Source organism: Nannospalax galili, unplaced genomic scaffold (assembly GCF_000622305.1).
Source record: "Nannospalax galili isolate Female #2095 unplaced genomic scaffold, S.galili_v1.0 scaffold701, whole genome shotgun sequence".
Taxonomy (NCBI): domain Eukaryota; kingdom Metazoa; phylum Chordata; class Mammalia; order Rodentia; family Spalacidae; genus Nannospalax; species Nannospalax galili.
In genome coordinates this window covers 1,077,784-1,082,861 of record NW_008344990.1, presented here as the reverse complement: position 1 = coordinate 1,082,861, position 5,078 = coordinate 1,077,784, and positions in this window count along the sequence as shown.

The window sequence follows — 5,078 nt, the reverse complement described above, 5'->3', positions numbered from 1 at the left end:
GAGGAATTCTCTCTTTCAAGGTAAGCTAAAAGGACAGATGATCTTATGCTTTAGATGGGAAAATTTAGATTTCAGGGAATTAGAAGAAAGCCCTTCCTCTGTAGCTCTTTCTGTTTAACCACCTGTGGACCCCCTCACTATCTTGTCAAATCTTTCCTTTGTCCATCTTTAGTAATTTCTAATTCAGTTTAAGACCATTCATTCATTCATTCATCCTTGGTTAAACTTTCCTGCAAAATTTTGTTTTGTAACCCTCATGTGCAGAGTCCCATTTCTCCCAAAGTTCTGCCCTTATTTTCATCCCTCCTATCGTGGTCCTTTCATTAAGCATTTGTCCATAGTAGACTTTTCTTTAATGGTCTTCTTACTCCACATATTTCCATGAAAGCTAGTTAAAAAGTAATTATTTGAATGGTGATATGAGTAATGTGCTTACTTTAGTCCCAATGCTGAAATTCTGCCATGGCCTGATTGCAGCAAATATTGCTGTTACTAGGCTTTAGATTTGATTGAAAACAAATACATTTAAGTAACAATTTATTAACTAAAATAAACACTTGACTATTTTATTATGAAAAGAGATCTACTTATTTCTCAATAATCACATAGTATCTATGGATTATTTATAATCTAGCACTAGATGTTGGTTTTAGATGTTGCTAGAATATACAAGATATCCAAAATTCATTAGTCATTTTAAAATAAATCCGTGAAACCAAAATATTTGTCATTTTATTGCCAAAGTGATTTAAAGCAGATACTTGTGAAGTCATTAGGGCTAAACCAGATTCAATCTGAATTTTGACAGTACAGACATTTGAGGTTAAATCTGTTTTGACTTATAAAAACCCATATAAATAAGTTCCTGTTCAGTATTTCCTCATTGCTTTGCTGGAACAAGGTATTACATGCAGATCTGCTACTCAAATCATTAGAGTAAATACAGTTCACTGCTGAAACTTTGATGGCATTTAACTTTTTGTTTATTTGGAACTATATGCATTATACATTTCTCTATTTCCTTAAGTAAAACATAGCAGACTGAAATGAGCCATTTCATTTTTCGAAATTTATTTTTATGTATGTGTATTGTGTGTGCCTGTGTGTATGTATGCACACATATGTGTGGGTGCCTACAAAGGTCAGAAAATGGTGTCAGATCTCCTGGAGTTGGGATCACAGGCCATTGAGAACTGCCTGATGTGGGTGCTGGGAACTGATCTCCATTCTTCCACAAGGTCAGCTAGTGCTCTTAATTGCTGAGCCTTCTCTCCAGCTTCAAATTAGCCCTTTCTTGAGTTTGTTTTCAACCCTGGACAGATGTGATTATGTCACTTAATCTTTGGGCCTTGGTTTCCTTTCTATCAAGCATGTTAGATAATTCTGACTGGTTTTCTAATGTTACTTTCTAAAGTATTATTAAATTTTAGATTGGAAAAGAATAAGTATGTGACTGCTTTTGCCTTGAGTGACAGAAAGTGTATAAGAAAGTGAAACTAGAAAAGTTCTGTATTTAGAGTCTGCAAGAAAGGCAGAACAACCAAAAACAAGCCATACATCTGTACTTAGGAAATTTAAGCCTGGTTTACTTTTTGTAAATGAGTCGGTAGAGACCTTCCTTTGCCTATATCTTCAATGGTGTTCCAAATTGCTCAGAAGTCATGCTGTTTTCAGGGCCTCAGAATCTACTTGTTTCTTCCCACTGCTAAACAAGCAACTTCTGAGGATACCTCTCATCCAAGAAGCACCTCACAGTGGCTGTTGGGATTTCTAAAGATCCAAATTTTAAACCAATTAGGTAACACTATGAAAGATGGACCAATATTTGTCCTATTGTTCAGACATGAATTGTCATTGGATGTAATTAATTATTATAGGTGACATTGAACATTATTGCCTTTTCTTCTCATACAGTGAGAAGGTTATAATTCTCTCCATTTTGTCAATGTTGAACCTGAGATTTAGAAAAGGAATTTGATATGGCTAAGATCACAGTAAGAAAATTACTGGACTGGCTTATAAGACTTGAGCCTGTACTTGAATGGAAATCTAAGAAGTAAGGAAAGGGTTGTTTGGTAATCGATTGCTCTTCTGAAGTAAGTGTAAGCTAAGACAAGAAGGCCGAGAAAGGTGGAAAGGTTAAAGATTATCTTAAATGCAGAAATCTGTTAGGACTTTTGTCTTCAAGAGTGTTTATATCCTCAGTATTCACAGCTTAAACCTGTATAGTAGATTGCTCAATTTGTCATTAGGTCATACTCTATTAGAGCCATTTGGATCTCTTTCCCCTGATCCGATTGACAGCAGAGCTCATTCTCCTTCCTTTATATTCTCTGTCTGGAGTTAAGGGGAAGCATTTGGTGCATGAATAGATAAATGGATTTCTAGGTCTCTTCTAGGCCTGGATTTCCATGTAAAAGGTGGTGAGACACTCATGTTCTTTGTCAAGCTGATTATTAGTGCTAAGAATGCACTTGTGTGACTTTTGATGAGTTAGTCTCTTTCTACCTCAGCTTCTTCAACTGGAAAATGGAGTTAATAGTACCAACCTCATTGTGTTTTTCTGGAAATTCAACTTGTTAATACTTAAGAATATGTGTGTACCGTGTTTAACATATAGCAAGCATTCCATGAATGGTAGCTGCTGGCTAAAAAAGAATGCAAAAGTATACTTTTTGGAATTTCTAATTTGAGATGTATGATGAGTCAGGCAGTGTGCTGTTCCTAGAGTGGCAAAATGGGTGTTTGGTAATGAACAGAGGCTTTGGTGCCAAACAGATATGGTTCTAAATTTGGTTCTAAGTGTGATCTTGGGCAAACTACCTCTCTATTCTAAGCCTCTTTTTAGGATCTGAAATGGATATTGTAACATTTTCTAGATGCGTGATAAAGATTCATGAGATGATACATACATAGTAACTGCTTAGCTCAATGCTTGGTTCAGATTAAGCGCTAAAGGCACATCACTCATGACTAGTTATGGCAAGCAGGATATCATTTAACATTCACAGCAATTACATGTTACAAAAAACCCATGCAAGGTCTTTGCTATGAAATAGAAGTAAATGGCAGAGGGAAAGATAAGACCTAGATGGCTTGTAAGATTATACACTTTTGATTACTCATCCTATGAGGACAGGGAGGAAGAGGCTTATGTTGGGGTTCAAAAAAAATGGATTGAGTAACTACGTAGGAGCAGAAGAATCAGTTCTGGGACCTATCCAAAAAATGATGAACACAGGATCCAGGGTCAGTATGAGAAACCTCTGACATGAGGAATTGTGTAACTCCAGAGGAAAAATGGATTCAAGCCTAAGAGAAAAAGGAAAATGATGTTAAAGACAACCATTTGGACATTCCCCCTAGATAGTCTACTGGGAGGAACACTGAGGTTCTGAGAAGATATCTACCAAACCAAGGGAAAGGAAAAGCAGAAAATGATAAATGTCAATGTCTGCTGTCTGTGTTCATAAATGTCATCTATGTTACCTTATTTTAAGATGTGTGCAAGTTTATAGATGTGTATAGGATGAGTTTTGCTCAAGGATATGTCAAGTTTTAACCCTTCATGTTAATTATAAAATCTTACATTCTTGGGAAAAGAGAAGTACTGAAAAAGAAAACAAATGCCTTCTGAATGTAAAACTGTAATTACAGAATTAGCTTGTGTACTTTACCTTCCTGTCCTTTCTTGCTTACAAAGAGTACTCACTACTGAAGAGCATTGATAGGGTTTGCTGGATTATAAAACATTTTCTATCTCTCAGGTTCTTTGAGTCCATAGTGGGAAACAAGAGGTTAAAAAGAGTCTTGTTTTTGGTCTTTTTGAGACAGGGTCTCCCTGTAGCCCCAGCTGTCCTGGAACTCACTATGTAGACTAGGCTAGCCTTGAACTCACAGAGATCTGCCTGCCTCTGACTCCCAAGTGCTGGGGTTAAAGGTGTGCACTACCATGCCTGCATAAAAAATTCCAAGCTGTAAGGAGATTTGTCTGAGACTTGTAACAGGAAAAAAGCTTTATAGTTGACAATATGTATGGATAGATAAACTTAATTTGCTACAGTGTGCCATGTATGTATTTGAATTCGACTCCTGTTTAGGGAAGTAAAATAAGTAAAGAAGAGAGAGAGAGAAAGAGAGAGAGAGAGAGAGAGAGAGAGAGAATGAATTTTGGAACATAGTATAAATACAAATACGTTGGTATATTTTGAGTAAAAAGGATTGGCGTGGGAAGCGTGGATCCAGGCCAAAATTCCGTCTACCTTGAGGGCCGTGGGTGTAGTCAGGAGAACCATGTAGGGTCCTTTCCACCGTGGTTCAAGGGTCTTTACGTTGTGTCTTCTCACGTACACCTGATCTCCAATTTGGTAGGAGTGAGGCGTTTGTGGACTCCTAGGCCGGTAGACAGCAGCCAAAGGCTTCCAAACCTGGTTCTGGATAATCTGAAGGGCTTGAAGTCTTGTTTTTAGGCTGTGGTTATCAAAAGAAGAGGGCAAGGGGGATAAAGTTACATTGAGGACAGGAGGTGGTCCTCCAAAAAGGATTTCATAGGGGGTTAGGCCATGTATAGCAGGAGTGTTTCTAGCCCGAAATAAGGCTAGAGGTAGGAGCTGTACTCAGTCTTTAGTGCCAGTCTCTAGACCTAATTTAGTTAAGGTCTCTTTAATGGTTTTATTTATTCTTTCTACCTGTCCTGAACTTTGGGGTCTGTAAGCACAATGTAATTTTTAATTAATCCCCAATGCTTTGGCCACTCCCTGACTTACCTGGGAGACAAAGGCTGGGCCATTATCAGACCCAATTACCTTGGGCAGTCCGAATTGAGGGAAGATTTATTCAATCAGCTTCTTCACTACAGTCTGGGCTGTTTCCTTTCTGGTGGGGAAAGCTTCAACCCACCCTGAAAAAGTGTCTATAAACACTAAAAGGTATTTATACCCATATTTTCCTGGGAGTACCTCAGTAAAATCTACTTCCCAGTTAGTCCCTGGTCGTGTCCCTCTTTCTCTCTTGCCAAATGGGACCTTTGACTTAGTTGCATTTACCAGGGAACATGAGACACAATCTCCCACTACCTT